Here is an 18430-nt window from a genome sequence, read left to right on the forward strand (position 1 = left end):
ATTCTAAGGATACTTTGGAAGACTGTGAAGAAAATTGAAGATCAGTTTAGATTCTTGGTAATACTTTGCGACATAAAGGATACAAGGGTTAGAGAAACTGAAGGAATGACTCATTCATTCCACTGCGTATAATGTAAGTATTCTTATCATTATTTCTCTTTGAATTCAACTTTAGAAATATGTTATAGGTTGTCACATATTAACTTTTTTAATATTAGATCTACATGAAATTAAATAAAGATCATGTATAAGTTTTCCCAACAAACAGAGCCTTTGGTAATCTTTATTTTCATGGATGAACATGTTAAAAATTGAATTATTTGATGTGTTTGAATAATTTGATGGATTTTCATGTGTTTTTATGAAGCATAATGATTTTATGTGATTATTGGCAATTTTTAGGTTATTTTATTGTGTTTTCTATGCCATTAATTTTTATATATGCTTTATTTTGTGTAAAACATTTTAAAAATTAATTAGAAAATGGTTTTGGTTTGAAAAATTGCACAAAATTTTTTTTTGAATTTTTTTGGCCTGGCTACCATTGCGCGTGCGCACGCCATGCGCGCACACCAGGCGCTGTGAATAATACCCAGGTACTGTTCATAAAAAAATATTTGATTTTTTATTTTTGTAAATTAAAGAAATTAAATTGTGAAAATTAATTATTTATAATCAAAGCCAAAAATATCATATTTGTTTTTTAATTAATTTTTTTTTAAAATAAGATATTTTTAATGGTTGAGATTTAAATAATTAGATATTTTCTACAAAGATTCAAATTCAAATTTAAAAATAGACTAACAACTTAATTCTAAATCTTTTAATATATTAAAATATTAGAATTAAGATATCAGATATTTAAGATATTTTCTTTTAAATACATAATATTTTTATTAAATCTTTATTTGAAAATATAAATATCTATTTATTTTATAGTTTTCAATATAAGTTATTTGAAATTTGAAATTTGAAATTTGTTAGTTAGATATTTTTATGGATATTTGAATTTGTTTAACTGTTTTAAGATATTTTAGGATTTTTATAACTATTAATATTTTATTTTTTTAAATGGTTAAAAGATTAGCTTATTGTTGTAACAAAACAAAATATTTTTGAAAAACAGTTAATATATTGATTTTAAATTTTAAAATTGGTTAACTTTATAAAAATATCATTTTTTTCAAACAATTAATTAAATGTGTTTTTTAATAAATGAGATTTAAATTAACTTTGGTTAATTGTTGATAAATCCTATTTAAACTAAATTAATTTTTTTTTCAAATTAACCTAAAATCAAGTTGATTGTTGATAAATGAAATTTAAATTAACTATTGTTAATTGTTGATAAATTTCATTTAAATTGACTTATTTTTTGTAAAAAAAATTAATTAATTCGAATTTTTTAATAAATTATAGATAATTAATTGTGATATATTTGCAAATGAAATAAATTGTGGTATTTTTCCATAAATTCATAGAATTGCTCATATAGTAACATGATTAGGCCCATTCAATTATAACATGTCTGTTTGCACTATATGTGGTATTTTTGCAATTGGGCTTAGATGCATATAGTGACCCATATGTTTGTTAGATATATGGATTTTGCCAAATAAAATATTCATAAAATGATAGATTTTATTTGGGCCCATTAGAAAATGTAAAGTTTAAATTCCTCTCTTGTGGGATATTCCAATTGTGAAGGCCTTTTTGCTTTGCATGACTATAGTAGGCCTAATCAATTAATAAAACGAAGGTTTAAGTTCTTGTCTTTAGGACCTTATATGGAAGTTTGGGGGCCTTTGTAGTGGGAACGACATACTGGACTCAGCCCTCCTCTATACAAGCCCAATTGTTAAGGCCCGTTTACATGAGTTGGACTTAATTGTATTGGTTCATTATATTAGTTAAACCTAAATATTGATTAGCAACAAATTAATTCTAAATTATCTGAATTTGTTTCAATGTGACACTTTAGAATTAATAGGAAATTATAGGACTTTGGTTTTATAAATTCTAATTTTTATTTCAATTTTTGGTAAACCATAGTCATTAATTTTCTAAAAAAAAATAATAAAAATACTAATTTTAATTTTATAATGAGCTTATTTTAATAATTGTATTCGATCTCCACCGTTGGTTTAACAAAGTCAATAACTTAATGGGGCCTCGAGACGCTTTGATTCGTTCCCCTACGAAAGGTTTTCATTAGTTATTTTGACAAGGTTAGATTTCGAAAGATAGATAATTATAGGTCAAATTCTACTAGACTCACCCCTACAGTGACTACTAAGACTAAATCTATGATTATTGAAACCGTGGGTCTAGCTCATAAAATAATAGATTTTGTTTTCTTATTTTGATCCAATAGTAGGTTGTTAATAATGGTGTCCATTATTAAATATGTTTACAATTTTATTTAACTAGTGGTATTTTTTACTCTCGCCAACTAGGACAAGGATATCATAGATTAGTTAAAAACCTAAAGAAATGGAGATATGATTATTTTGGTATTTTTTTCTCATATCTTACATATTTTTGGTATATGTTGTGCTATTTCTTAAAATTTGTGTGAATAAGAGTTTTATTGAGCAAAAGTGATTGATTTTTATTTTATTGATAATTTGTAGTTTTAAGTTAAGTAGTGTATGTGTCTACTCCCATCCTTTCTCAACTTTCGATGGAGAAACTCACTGGAGAAAACATCCTTAAATGGAAACAGAACATCAACGTTGTGTTGATTGGTGACAACCCCGAGTTCGTCATGATTGAGGAATCCCCAGGATGAGCACCGTGTCCACATGTACATGATGGCACCATAAATGCTTGGATAGAACTGTCTCCGCACATACGTGATGACACCGTTAAGGCTCGAATGGCACCGTGTCCGCACGTTCATGATCAACTCAACTATGGTCTGACGCAGCTCATGAACGAGCTTCAGATTATTGAGCCTATGATGGGTGGACCTAGCAAAGGAGGAGAAAATAAGACTACTACTGTTGTTGATCAAGCTAAGGCTGAAGCTAACCAAGCTTCATCTTCGAAAGCTGGAAACAAGAGGAAAGGCGAACAAAACAACAACCCCAAGCCTTCAAAGACTGCAAAGACAAGTGCACAACCAAATGCACATACGCCTAAGGGGAAGAACAAGAAAAAACAAGAAGGGTAAAGGTAAGTGTTTTCACTACAAAGAGAATGGGCATTGGAAACAGAATAGCCCCAAGTTTCTAGCAGCTAAAAACAAAGGTAATGATTATAGTTCATTTATCTTGAAAACATGTGTTTTAGAGAATGATCAATCTATTTGGGTTATTGATTTTTGATCTACTAACCATGTTTGTAACTCTTTACAGCTTCTTGAATCGTGGGATGAAGTGGATGAAGGCAGCTTAAAGCTTAGAGTTTGGAATGGAGCGTTCGTTACAGTCCAAGTTAGAGGAATAGTTCGTCTAAAGTTTGGAAATAAATACTTGATTTTAAATGATGTATTTTTATTCTGGATCTTAGTAGAAATTTAATTTCAGTTTCCATGTTGCAATTAGAACGATTTGTTATGACTTTCACAAGTTATGATATATCTATTTCCTTCAATGGATCACAATTATGTATTGCATGTTTGGAAAATGGGCTTTATATTCTGTGACCTAATGAACCCCTCGCTCTTAACAATGATTTATTCAAAGTAGCTAAACCTCGGACCAATAAACGTCAAAATATCGATAATGATAATATGACTTATTTATGGCACTTGAGACTAGGTCACATTGGCTATGATAGGATTCAAAGACTTACAAAGACCGGGCCTTTGAGGGAACTCACTTTAGGTGAATTACCTGTCTGTGAATCTTGTTTAGAAGGCAAACTGACCAAGCATCCATTCTCTGCAATGGGTGATAAGGCCAAAGAACCACTTGGAATTGTGCATTCAGATGTTTGTGGACCTTTGAATGTACAAGCCAGGGGTGGTTTTGAGTATTTCGTCACTTTCATTGACGATTACTCTAGATACTCATGTCTTTACCTAATGCATAGGAAATCAGAAACATTTTCAAAGTTTCAGGAATTCCTAGCGATGGCTCAGAACCAATTAGGTAAAATGTTAAAAATCTTCCGATCTGATAGGGGTGGAGAATATTTGGATATGCAGTTCCAAGATCATTTAACTGAACTTGGGATTTTATCAAAACTTACTGCCCCTGGTACTCCGCAACAAAATGGTGTAGTGGAACACCGGAACAGAACTTTATTGGAAATGGTTAGATGCATGCTTAGTTACTCAACTCTACCAACTTCGTTCTGGGGACATTCAATTGAAATTGGGAACAACATTCTCAATGTCGTGCCTTCTAAACCAATCCCCAAAACACCTTTAGAATGTTGGAATGGTCATGAACCTAGTTGACGCCATTATAGAATCTGGGGGTGTCCCGCCCACGTCCTAAGGAAAAAGGAAGGAAAGCTAGAACCGCGAACTGAAGTTTGCATGTTTGTTGGCTATCCTAAAGGTACTCGGGGTGCAATTTTCAATAGTCATTCAGAAACAAAAGTGTTTACTTCTATGAATGCTACTTTTATGGAAAATGACTACGTCCAAAACTTCAAACCACGCAGCAAAGTAGTTTTAGAGGAGATGGTTAAAGAATTGACTCCAACCAATGTTCCATCGTCATCAACGTGAGTTGATGATGAAATTCCCACTCTTCATGTCCAACTGACACATGTCGATTTAAATGAAGAAAGTACCATTGTTCATGAGAAAACAATCATGGAGCCTCGTCATAGTGGGAGGTTTTCTAGGAACCCAGTTCTCTATGGTTTGGATGGTGAAACCAATATGGTTGTTGGTGACACTGGTGACAATGATCCATTGTCTTTCAAACAGGCAATGTCTAGCCCTGAAAAGGAACTATGGCTCGAAGCTATGAAACAATAAATGGAGTCCATCTTGTGGAAGCACCTAGTGACTTTAGGGCCATTGGGTGCAAGTGGATCTACAATAAGAAACGAGGTGTTGATGGAAATATCGAGAGTTATAAAGCTCGATTAGTGGCAAAGGGTTATACCCAAAGAGAACGTGTGGACTGTGTGGAAACTTTTAGTCCGATAGCCATGCTCAAGTCCATTCACATCCTCCTATCCATAGCAGCCGCTCTCAACTACGAGATCTATAAAATGGATGTCAAGACAACTTTTCTTAATGGGAAGCTTGACGAAGTCATTTATATGGATCAGCCAGAAGGATTTAAAGTAGCTGGACAAGAAAGAAAAGTTTGCAAGTTGAATAGGTCTACTTACGGACTTAAGCAAGCTTCTCGTTCCTGGAACCTATGGTTTGATGAAATAATCAAAACCTATGGCTTTGAACAAAATATTGATGAGCCTTGTGTTTACTAACTGAAGGTAAATCAAATAGTGGTATTCCTGGTTCTTTATGTAGATGATATCTTACTCATTGGAAATAATGTAAAGAAATTGTTAGATGTGAAGTATTGGCTGAGCACTCAATTCTAGATGAAGGATTTGGGTGAAGCAAGTTATGTTCTAGGTATCCAGATCATAAGGGATAAAAGGAACAGACTCTTAGCTCTATCTCAAGCCGCTTACATAGATAAAGTGCTTGAACTATTCTCAATGAAAAATTCCAAGAAAGGACGTTTACCATCCCACCATGGAATTCATCTTTCAAAGAAGCAGTCTCCCAAGACTTCTAAAGAGGAAGATGCAATGAGAAAAGTTCCTTACGCATCTGCAGTCGGAAGTTTGATGTATGCCATGTTGTGTACTAGACCAGATATCTTCTATGCCATGTGAGTTGTGAGCAGGTATCAGTCAAACCCAGGACTGGAACATTGGATAACAGTTAAGCATATCCTGAAGTATTTAACATGGACTAGGGATTATATGTTAGTCTACAAGGGTGGTGTTCTGAAACTTGTAGGCTACATCGATTCAGATTTTCAGGCTGATGTCGATGATAGGAAGTCTACTTCTGGAATGGTGTTTACTCTTGGGGGTGGAGCTGTGATATGGAGAAGCGTAAAGCAGTCTGCAATCTAAAATTCCAACATGGAGGCTGAGTACATAGCCGCGTCAGAAGCAGTTAAGGAAATGTTCAAGCTAAAGAAGTTCTATTCGGATCTTGGTGTTATTCCAGAAATGGATAAACCGCTTGTATTGTTTTGTGACAATACAGGAGCGATAGCTAACTCGAGAGAACCTCGTAGTCACAAGAGGTGTAAGCATATAGAAAGGAAGTATCATATTATTCGAGAATATGTGGCCAGGGGAGATGTGAAGGTAATGAAGATTGCATCTGAAGACAATCTTGCAGATCCGTTTACAGGGACACTACCAGAAGCTACATTTGATATGCATATCAAGGAAATGGGATTAGTAGAATTTAGGCATTAGTTTCAATTATTGCAAGTGGGAGATTGTTAGGGTTTATGCCCTAATTAAAGCCCAATTTCTTTGTAATCTCATTTATTATCAATAAAAGCATAGAAATCATTTTTTGACTTGGTCAATCACTTTGCTCACATGTTTTATTTTCATGATTATTTTTTAATATAAATTTCTATTAAATCCCAAGAATATAGCTAATCATATTTATAGTGACGTAATCACAGTGGAATATAAATATGATTATATGCTCAAAATAAGTTAGTCCTAAGATTAGTCAGTGCATGGGATTTACACTGACTTGCCAATCTACGATATGATCTACTTACACAGTGTAGTGTTATGTTCTTTCCAGAACATTAGTAAAGAAGATAAGATCAGATGTATTTGTTACTTCAGACTGGACCAATATTGATAGTTGATATGATAAATAAACATAACATTAAGATTTATTCTAGTCATATCATATGGTTCACCATAGGTCAATTCAATCTCAATTCTGAGTGGTTAGTATTCTAACTGATTGTATTATTTGAGTTCTTTGACTTGTTTGTTACCAGCTTACCCTACGAACTAGCCCATACTTACATCTTGGGAACTCGGTAGTATAATTGAGTGGGAGTGTTAATCATAGATATGAAAATCTATAGCTTCTGTAACGACCCAAATTCACTATTAAGGCATAAGGGCCTTGGTTAGTGTGCCGGGAGGTCATAACTGGATTATATGTGAATTAAATGATTAAAAGCATGTTATATGATTATTTGAATATCTATGATACATGACTATGTGTATTAGTATGCTTGTAGGCCCTGATTAGGTTAGAAGGGCATATTCGTAATTTTAGCCCGTTGAGGGCATACATGTAAATAATTGTGATAAATTTTTGAGACCACATTAGTATGTGGATATATTTGTAATCTGTGACTCGAGGCGATCCTAGTGAGCGGTTCAGCAGAAAAGTCACGGTGGGGATTTATACCCGGCTCGGGGCGAGCCTGAGGGTATTTATGGGAATCTAGAGAATATATTGGAGTCTATTTTGATATCGAGGAATATAATTGGTGATTAGTTAGGTTTCGGGAAGTAAGCGGTAAATATTAGAGGCATTCAAGAAATTAGCAAGAATTGGGTGTAATGACTAAAATGCCCTTAAGATGTGTAAAAGCTTCGTTATAAGTGAGAGGGCAATATGGTCTTTTGGTGTTTAGAATCAGATAAGTGTTGTTTTGGCTTTATTGCCTTAGTGGATTATGTAGAAAATTGTAGAAGTCTGAAGAAAGGAATGAAAAGAAAGAAGGAAGAAGGAGATATAACTTTTCTCTTCCATGGTTTGGGGTTCCCTCTTCAATTCTTGAGGTCTCTTGGAGCTAAAACTCAGAGAGAGTTTGGGTAGGAGCTTGAGGTTAGGATCCCTTATTTGGTTTGAAGAGTTAGCAAGAGTTGTTCATCATTAGAGGTAAGGTTTTGAGGTTAATATTCAGTTCCTGGTTTGGTATTGAATTGATTTTTCTAAGCAGAGTTTTTGTGGGAATTCTAGGGAATTAAACCTAAGGGTTTGAGGAGGTGAAGGCTAAGCAAGAGTGGAAGACAACCTACGCTGAGCTCATCCATCAAAGGTAAGAAACTTTAGCTTTAGGCTTTGTGATTTCTGTTGTTTTGCTGAGTTTTGAGCTCTAGGTTCAGCCATGGTGGATTTTGAGTTTTGGGGTACATGTGATTGAATTTCTTGTGGTTAGGTTGTTTGGGATGAGTTGATGATGTTGGGAGGCTTGTTTCAAAGTTTGGTTGAGTTTTAAAAAGGTTTGGCTTGAGGAAATTCGAAGAGGAGAAAACTGGGTAGTGCATGGCTGTGACTAGCGTTGTAGTGCTACAGCGCTAGGCTTGGGCGTTTGGGGCCTGAAGGCTCTATTTGTAGCGCTATAGCACCCACTTTAGGGCGCTGTAGCGCTATCCTTTTCCCAGAAAGGGGTTTTTGGGTTATTTTTTAGGTTTTTTGCCCAGGGTCTTGGGGTTTCAATCCACCACACTGTTTGGTAGAATTAGGGCTTCCCGAGGGCTCGGGATTGGTCCCGAGGCTAGGTTTTGGAATTGAGGTTTGGAGTTGGTTCTATCTTGTGACCGTGACTAGGTGTACACTAGGGCTCGGACGGGATCGTGCTTGAGTATCGAATTGAACAAAGCTATCGAAATCTAAAGGTAAGAAAACTGCACTCGATTATGTGTTTGAGGTGGGACTAAGAGCTCCCTATATTTGTATGATGTCATAGATGGTATTATGCCATGGGACATGTGTTAAACGGCCTAAGGGTGCCGTAAATAATACTTGCGCACAGGGTGCGGCTCGGCCACTGGTAGCTGAGAACAGCTTAATATTCACTGAGCTCGGTTTAAGCAGGCTGGAGTCAGTGGGATAAATAGAGGGTGCGGCCTAAGGGCGTTAACCCTAATTATCATATGTGAATTAATTATTGATATGAAATGATGTAGTTGGTATGCAGAATACTTGAATAACATGAATGTTTGGACTATTGAGTACATGTGTATACTGTATGAGTTATCTGGTTGTTTGCTTAATGATTATGCTCTGTTACTGTGTTTTCTTCCTGGGCCTTGGCTCACGGGTGCTACGTGGTGCAGGTAAAGGCAAAGGCAAGTTGGACCAGTCCTGAGATGGAGAGCGTCAGGGCTGAATGTACATAATCAGCTAATCAACCGCCACGACTAAAGAGTGGAACATGAAGAGAAATGCCTAATTGTCTGTTTTGCCTTAGAGTGGATAGTGATTGTATTTTAATCCTAAAATTTTGTAAACTGTCTTATAACTTTACTACTTCTGGGATCCCTTGTAAAAGAAAATGTTTGAATATAAGAAATGTAACTTTTGAGACCAAAATATTTTAACCCTAGTTCAACTGTAGTTTTAGTAACACATTTCCAATTAAATGACTTGATTATCAAGTCTTGCACCTTTATAAACATACAGTGTAATGGTCTTGGCTATCCAGGGCGTTACAACTTGGTATCAGAGCATCCTAGGTTTAAGGGTTCCTGAAGACTGGATCGACATGTACATTCGTTGCGAAAGACAAGCTCGACTCAGGGTTTGGTAATTGTGTATACATGATTATATGCTTAAATGAATAGAATGGAATATGATTGTTGATATCTGCTTGATTAATAGGGAGCATGAGATACTGATAGGGCCGGGCCCTTGACTATTGCATGATGATATTGAGGCGTGCTTATTAGCATTGCTATGCATGTGAATGAAAATATTTGGATAATTGGATGAATTGTTATACTTTGATTGTTTGTGAATGTTTGGGGTTCTAATGGTGGATCATGGAAGGATTATTACCCTGTCATCATAGTCTGACTGCCGAGTCGTTGATTGCAGAATGACTTGGATAAATATACATCCAAGAAAATCTACACGACTAGCCGGCACCAGGTTTGAGACTAGAGATGATGACCAGGGTTAGACCCCTCCGCCAGTTCCTGAGAACTAGCAGCAACTTATGGCAGACATGGAGGCTCGGCTACAGAGGCAGGATGAAAATATTCGAATTATGCGACAGCAGGGTCCATCAGGGAGTGCTGCCCCTATTGTGCCACCTGTAGTGGTACCAGTTTTATAGCCAGTAGAGGTTGGGAACAGATGGGAGCCCTTGTACGAGCGGTTCAGAAAGCAACAACCCCCGATCTTTGAGGGAGGACCTGATCCATTGAAGCCTGAATAGTGGATGACTATGATTACTACTATCCTGGATTTCATGAGGGTAAAGGGACATGACAGAGTGGCCTGTGCCACATTTACGCTGAGAGAGGATGCCGTATTTGGTGGGAAGTGGCATCACAGACCAGAGATGTTACTGCTTTGACTTGGGAAGGATTCAAGGACCTGTTCAGTCAGAAGTACTACAATGTTGCCATCAGGGCAGCGAAGGTAAATGAATTCATGGGGCTGGTTCAAGGGAGCATGACAGTTATAGAATATGCCCTAAAGTTTGACAAACTTTTGAAGTTCGCACCCGACCTTGTGCCTACTGATGCAGCTAGGCAGGACAGATTTTTTAGTGGGCTTAATGCTATGATAGCCCGAGATGTGAGGATTACAACAGTTCCTAGAGGGATGACTTATGCCTAGGCTGTAGAGAAGGCTCTTACCGTTGAGGAAGCAGAAAATAAGATATGGAGGGATAGTATAGCAAGACGGGAGGGTCGCAAGGCGGTGCCTCCATATTCTGGTTCTGGTATGGGCGGAGGCCCCGGTGATCTAAAGAGAAAGACCATTGATGCTTCGACAGCTCCTGGTCCTGATAGGAGAGGTCGGGGAACTCAGGGTGGCCATTAGGGAAGCGGTGATTCATGGAGGACCTATCCTGAGTGCACGAGGTGCAGAAGACGCCATCCGGGTGAGTGTCAGGCTAAGGCCTTTTATGTGTGCGGGGTGGTGGGACACCTCAAGAAAGACTGCCCGATAGTGAAGAAGGGAAATGCGGGGAAGGTGGACAGCTTGACTCCAGTTTAATTTTCACCCTAACGCAGGCAGAGGCCGAGGCTAGTCCCTCGGTAGTAATAGGTCAGCTTTCTAGCATTGGCTCTCCTTGTACTGTATTGATAGACTCTGGTGCTACACATTCGTTTGTTTCTAGTAAGGTGATTGATAGACTATGTAGACCTAGTGAATATTGTACTTCAGGGTTTAGGACTATTTTTCCTACAGGGGAACTGGTAGTTTATAGGAGGAGGATTAGAGCACTGCAGTGATAATTAATGGAAGAGAGTTGTCAGTAGAATTTATTGAGTTGAGTATGGAGGACTTGATATGATTTTAGGTATGGATAGGCTGGTTAGATATGGAGCTACTATTGACTACAGGAAGAAGATGGTGACCTTTGAGCCAGAGGGCAAGGATCCCTTTGTCTTTGTGGGAGCGGTGCATGGACCCTGCATACCCAGAATTTCAGCATTGAGAGCTAAGGACCTATTACAGGGAAGGTGTATAGGTTTTCTGGCTAGTGTGGTGGATACCACCATGGTTTCTCCAATAGGATCGGAGGAGACCAGATTAGTTTGTGAGTTCTTGGATGTGTTTCCTGAGGACTTACCTGGGTTACCACCGCGTAGGGAGATTCAGTTTGTCATTGAGTTGGTGCCAGGGACAGAACCAGTGTCAAGGGCACCGCATAGGATGGCACCGACAGAACTGAAAGAATTGAAGATACAATTGCAGGAGCTTCTGGATTCGGGGTTCATCAGGCCTAGTTACTCGCCATGGGGTGCTCTAGTTTTGTTTGTGAAGAAGAAGGACTGGACTTTGAGAATGTGTATAGACTACAGAGAATTGAACAAGTTAACTATCAAGAATAAGTACCCCCTACTAAGGATTGACGATTCGTTCAATCAGCTGTAGGTTAAGACGGTATTCTTGAAGATTGATCTTTGATCTTGTTATCACCAGCTAAGGATCAAGAATGAGGACATATCGAAGACGGCCTTCCGAACGAGGTACAGGCACTATGAGTTTTTGGTCATGTCATTTGGTTTGACCAATGCCCCAACAACCTTTATGGACCTAATGAACATAGTGTTCAAGGACTTTCTAGATCAGTTTGTTATTGTCTTCATCGACGACATCTTAGTGTACTCAAGTTCAAAGGCAAAGCACGAGTCTCATCTTCGACAGGTTCTATAGAGGATGAGGGAGCATCAATTGTATGCCAAGTTTAAGAAATGTGAATTTTGGTTACCAGAAGTGACATTCCTTTGACATATTGTGGGTGCAGGTGGGATTAAGGTGGATCCATCAAAGGTGGAGGCAGTTAGGGATTGGCCGAGGCCAAGGAACGCCTCGGAAGTGCGGAGTTTTCTTGGTCTAGCGGGTTACTACGGACGGTTTGTGGAAGGCTTCTCGAAGATAGCGGCACCGATGACATAATTGACACGGAAGAATTTGAAGTTTATTTGGTCAGGCAAATGTGAGAATAGTTTCCAAGAGCTGAAGCGACAACTTATTACTGCGCCCGTGTTGAGTCTTCCTTCGGGGGAAGGGAAGTTTGTTGTCTACTGCGATGCGTCGAGGTTGGGTTTAGGCTGTGTGTTGATGCAGAATGAGAAGGTCATAGCTTATGCATCACGACAACTAAAGGAGTATGAGGAACAGTATCCTACCCATGATTTGGAGCTAGCAGCGGTGGTATTCGCACTGAAGGTTTGGCAACATTATCTGTATGGGGAGAAGAGCGAGATATACACCAACCACAAGAGTCTAAAGTATTTCTTGACACAGAAGGACCTAAACACGAGACAAAGACTTTGGCTAGAGTTGGTGAAAGACTACAATTGTGATATTCTTTACCATCCGGGGAAAGCCAATGTAGTGGCGGATGCATTAAGTCGGAGAGGCCCAAGTCAGTTATATAGTTCCACCCAGATCTCGAGAGTGTTAGCTGATGAGATGGTCAGAGCGGGGATAGAATTGGTGGTGGGTCGGTTGGCTAATATTACTCTGCAGTCGACCCTGCTAGAACGGATTAAAGAAGGGCAATTGGTGGACGCTCCGTTATAGGAGGTTAGAGAGAATGTCTTAGTGGGAGTAGCTAAGGACTATTCTATCTCTGAGGTTGGTTTGTTTCGGTATCAGGGACGGATTTGTGTTCTGAATGATGAGGGGATCAAACGAGAGATATTGGATGAGTCTCATAAGACGCCGTACTCACTTCATCCGGGTACCACGAAGATGTACCAGGATCTACGGACATTATATTGGTGGCCCGGGATGAAGAAAGATGTGGTGGAGTACATAGCCAGATGTTTAACCTGTTAGTAGGTGAAAGCTGAGCATCAGCGACCAGTAGGGTTGCTTCAACCTTTGGGTATTCCCGAGTGGAAATGGGAGGATATTATGATGGATTTTTTGGGAGGTATACCCAGAATTGTTGGGCTTCATGACTTAGTGTGGGTGATAGTGGACAGATACACCAAGTCAGCCCATTTTCTTCCAGTGAGGTCAACATATACTATGGATCAGTATGCAGAGTTGTATGTGAGGGAGATCGTACGTCTCTATGGGGCTCCTAAGTCTATAGTGTCAGACCAGGATCCTATCTTTACCTCCAAGTTTTGGGGTAGTTTGTAGAAGGCTATGGGAACTCAGTTGAAGTTCAGTACAGCCTTTCATCCTCAGACTGATGGACAGTCTGAGAGGACGATTCAGGTGTTGGAGGATATGCTCAGAGCGTGTGTGATCGGCTTTGAGGGATCATGGAGTAAGTATCTCCCGTTGATGGAATTTTCATATAACAATAATTACCAATCGACGATTGGAGTGGCCCCCTACGAGATGTTATATGGAAGGAAGTGTAGATCACTCATTCATTGGGATGAGATGGGTGAGAGAAAGTATTTGGGACCAGATATGGTTCAGAGAACAAATGAAGCTATAGAGAAGATCCGAGCTAGAATGCTTGCCTCGCAGAGCAGACAGAAAAGCTACGCTGATCCCAGGCGTAGGGACATGGAGTTCCAGGTTGGGGACCACGTATTTCTCCGAGTCTCACCATTGTGTGGGGTGAGGATATTTGGGAAGAAGGGCAAGCTAAGCCCTAGGTTCATCAGACCTTTTGAGATCCTAGAAAGGATAGGTCAGGTGGCTTACAGATTAGCCTTGCCACCATTGTTGTCAAGAGTTCATGACGCGTTCCATGTTTCTATGCTCCAGAAGTACGTCTCAGATGCGACACATGTGTTGAGGTATGAAGACTTGGAATTACAGACATATCTAGCCTATGAGGAGCAACTGGTCCAGATCTTGGATCAGAAGGACAAAGTACTACGGAATAAGACGATTCCTCTTGTTAAAGAGTTGTGGAGGAATAGTAGGGTCGAGGAGGCGACCTGGGAGCTTAAGACAGCGATGCGAGATCAATATTCCGAGTTATTCAGGAAAATTTAAAGGATGAAATTCTCATTAGGAGGGGATAGTTGTAACGACCCAGATTCACTAATAAGGCTTAAGGGCCTTGATTAGTGTGCCGGGAGGGCATAACTGGATTATATGTGAATTAAATGATTAAAAGCATGTTATATGATTATTTGAATATCTGTGATGCATGACTATGTGTATTAGTATGCATGTAGGCCTTGATTAGGTTAGAAGGGCATATTCATAATTTTTGCTCGTTGAGGGCATAAATGTAAATAATTGTGATAAATTGTTGAGACCACATTATTATGTGGATATATTTGTAATCTGTGACTCGAGGCGATCCTTGTGAGCAGTTTAGTAGAAAATTCACGGTGGGGATTTATACCTGGATCCGGGCGAGCCTGGGGGTATTTATGAGAATCTAGAGAATATATTGGAGTCTATTTTGATATCAAGGAATATAATTGGTGATTAGTTAGGTGTCGAGAAGTAAGCGGTAAATATTAGAGGCATTCGAGAAATGAGTGAGAATTGGGTGTAATGACTAAAATGCCCTTAAGATGTGTAAAAGCTTAGTTATAAGTGGGAGGGTAATATGGTCTTTTGGTGTTTAGAATCAGATAAGTGCTGTTTTGGCTTTATTGCCTTAGTGGATTATGTAGAAAATTGTAGAAGTCTGAGGAAAGGAAAGAAAAGAAAGAAGGAAGAATGAGATATAAGTTTTCTCTCTCACGGATTGGGGTTCCCTCTTCAATTCTTGAGGTATCTTGAGCTAAAACTCAGAGAGAGTTTGGGTAGGAGCTTGAGGCTAGGATCCCTTGTTTGGTTTGAAGAGTTAGCAAGAGTTGTTCATCATTAGAGGTAAGGTTTTGAGGTTAATATTCAGTTCCTGGTTTGGTATTGAATTGGTTTTTCTAAGCAGAGTTTCTGTGGGAATTCTAAGGAATTAAACCTAAGGGTTTGAGGAGGTGAAGGCTAAGCAAGTGTGGAAGACAACCTAGGCTGAGCTCATCCATCAAAGGTAAGAAACTTTAGCTTTAGGCTTTGTGATTTCTGTTGTTTTGCTGAGTTTTGAGCTCTAGGTTCAGCCATGGTGGATTTTGAGTTTTGGGGTGCATGTGATTGAATTTCTTGTGGTTAGGTTGTTTGGGATGAGTTGATGATATTGGGAGTCTTGTTTCGAAGTTTGGTTGAGGTTTGGTTGAGTTTTAAAATGGTTTGGCTTGAGGAAATTCGAAGAGGAGAAAACTGGGTAGTGCCTGGCTGTGACTATCACTACACCAAATACCCATTTCCATAACACATTAATATAATACTAATAAAAAAGAGTTATGCTAGACTAATAAGACTTGCTGAAACAAAAAAAAAACACGGAGGGAACGAAATTTTCGGCGCCAATTGAATTAATATAATGGCGCCTTTAGTCTCTTTTTTCCCATTCTCATTCTGTATCCTTTCAATCTTATAATATTATATCATATGTTTTCTTGGTTCTCTTTTTTTCTCTTCTTGTTTCCCGTCTCTCTGCCTTCTTCCTTCTTCCGTTTCCTTTCCTTTCCTTCTCCTTCTCCGTCGTAGTCTTGGCAGACTCCAAGCTCTGATGCTCTAGTCATGGAGCATGCGACACCCTTGGGGATTGGTTCAGAGTGCGACGTTGAGGAACCGCCGGGTATCATAGTTGTCTCAAATCTGCAACTAATAAAGCTCTCAGGGGTGATGTCTTTCATGGAGTAGTTCAGGTGAGTCTTTCTTGGATTTAGAAAGTGATTTTGTCATTTTTTTTGTTTAGATTTTTTGGTACACGAGATGATTTGTTGCTCAGATTATTATATGCCCTTAACCTAATTTTACTGCAGGTGATTTTCCATTATTGTTTTTCATGAGCATTCCAATTGCTTCAATATTTGTTTTTAACATTCAATTTCCCTCCCTTTTCTTCCCTTCTCTATCACAGTCTTTGTAGACTCCAAGCTTCGGCACTTCGCAATCGTCTCGTCATTTTTGCTGTGTTAAAATGGCTGTCTCACTCGACGAGAAGAAGATTTTTACTCTGAAAAAGTCAGAGGAGGCTTTCACTGCTGCTAAGGTATTTCTCTTTTGTCCAGTGATGTTTATTTTCTTTTCTTTTCTTTTTTCGAATCTAAAGTGAGTTGAGTTTTAGTTTGACCGTGTCAAAGATTTGGTTTGTTTGTATTGGTCTTTCCTTGACTTGGGGATATGGGCTTGTCATATTTTGATTGAGACGTAGGATTTTCTGGGTTTTATGAGATTCATATGATGGTACTGGCTTAAATTTTTCCTGGTTTTGTGAAGAATCAAGAGATGGATTTCAGTTTGGTATCTCCATTTTTGAGCTTCAATTCAGCTGTTATTTTGCAATGCGCCTAATTTTCATGGTGTCAGTGCAAGCAACCTTGGTTTTCTCATCTGAACAGTTTTAAATCTGCTTAAGCAAATTTGGTGCAGAGTCTAACTTGTTTAAGGCTTATCTTCAGCTGGAAAAAGTTGATGCGGCTCATATTTTTATTAACTTGGCAAATGCCTGAGATATCAATGTCTGTAAAACTTGGTTTGGTTTGAGATTAAATGTTGAAAACATTCGGTTTGTGTAAACATTTGATTATGTATCAGTTGGTACATTGCTGACCGTTAGCCGTATATAATGTTGTAGACTTGTACTGTGTTTCAAACCGTGTTCGTCTGTTAATTTTTTTTCCCTATAGCACAATCTTCATTGTTTTACAGCCTTTTATGAATATGAAAACATGGCCATACTTGAACTTAAATTCGAGATTCAATGAGTGAAAATATAGCATGATTTTAGATGTAGTTTAGTGGTTCAATATTCCCAGGTGCAATTCATTACAAATATAATCTATGTTTCCTTGTGTTGTGCCATGCTCAAATAATCTTGTTGAAGTGTTGGTTGCCTGTTTCTACTTGAAATATGCATATTTCAAACTGGTGGTAATATAGCTAGTAATTATATTTCAGTTCATTCTGTTTTGCTAGGGTCATATTAACTCTCAAATGTGAACTGTGTTTCAGGTCGTGCTCCAGGGCCTCCACCTCCACCTAGACCTCCAGGTGGCGCACCTCCTCCACCTCCTCCTGCTGGTACCAAAGGAGCAATTCCTGATGCGAGAGGCCTATCTATAGGGAGGGGGCGTGGGCTTTCACGTCCTATTGGGATGGGGGCCGCTGCTGCTGCCCCTCGAAGATCTTCATTAAAACCACTGCACTGGAGCAAGTTTACAAGAGCATTGCAAGGAAGCTTGTGGGAAGAATTGCAAAGATATGGGGATCCTCAAATGTATTTAAACTCCTGTTGCTGTCCTATTGTTCTATTATTATGAATTAGTAATATTTTTCTATTTTTTCCTTTGAGAAGTACCAATATATCCATCCGCCTTACATTGTTTGTTTAAATTCTACCTTTCTCAATTAGTAATATTGCTTCCTTTTGTTTTAGTGCTCCAGAATTTGACGTGTCAGAGATAGAGAGTCTTTTCTCTGCAACAGTCCCTAAACCTGCTGATTCAGGGAGCAAAACTGGTGGCCATGGGAGTCCTTCGAATGATCGCTTAGTATATATAACTACTTGTTTCGTTGGTCAGCATGTGGATGCCCATGTGCAAAATGGATCCATATATTCTGGAATATTTCATGCAGCAAATGAAAAAGATTTTGGTAGGCTTCACTTTTTCTATTTTTGTTGAAGAGCTTATGTTTTACAGGTTTCAACCTTTTTTATTTATTAAAGATCCAATCTTTAATATCTTAGTCTTCATTGAGTATTTTGCATTTTTTCTTGTGTTTAGTATTACTTTAGTCTGCTGACAGTTCTAATCCTGTATTTTAGATGAGCTTTATCACATTCACCTGTTTGTTACATTCAGGAATTATATTGAAGATGGCTCGCTTGACAAAAGATGGTAGCTCTCGAGGACAAAAGTCTCCCGCGGAGTCAGTTAGCAAGCCTCCCGCAAAGACATTGATTATACCTTCTAAAGAACTTGTGCAAGTTATAGCAAAGGTTTTGCAATATTTATGTTCTGTTCTTATTTCTGATTTCAATTTGTTGCATAT

At 38.5% G+C, this 18430-nt stretch overlaps 1 long non-coding RNA gene across 1 annotated transcript; it reads left to right on the top strand.

The window, feature by feature from the left end:
• The first annotated feature begins 15733 nt into the window (after window positions 1–15733).
• On the top strand, window positions 15734–17709 carry LOC133784308 (uncharacterized). The gene is made up of 3 exons (XR_009871263.1): window positions 15734–16080; window positions 16296–16427; window positions 17390–17709. It is a non-coding gene; the product is annotated as an uncharacterized LOC133784308 (long non-coding RNA).
• The last annotated feature ends 721 nt before the right edge of the window (window positions 17710–18430 follow it).

Source organism: Humulus lupulus, chromosome 6 (genome assembly GCF_963169125.1).
Source record: "Humulus lupulus chromosome 6, drHumLupu1.1, whole genome shotgun sequence".
Lineage (NCBI taxonomy): Eukaryota > Viridiplantae > Streptophyta > Magnoliopsida > Rosales > Cannabaceae > Humulus > Humulus lupulus.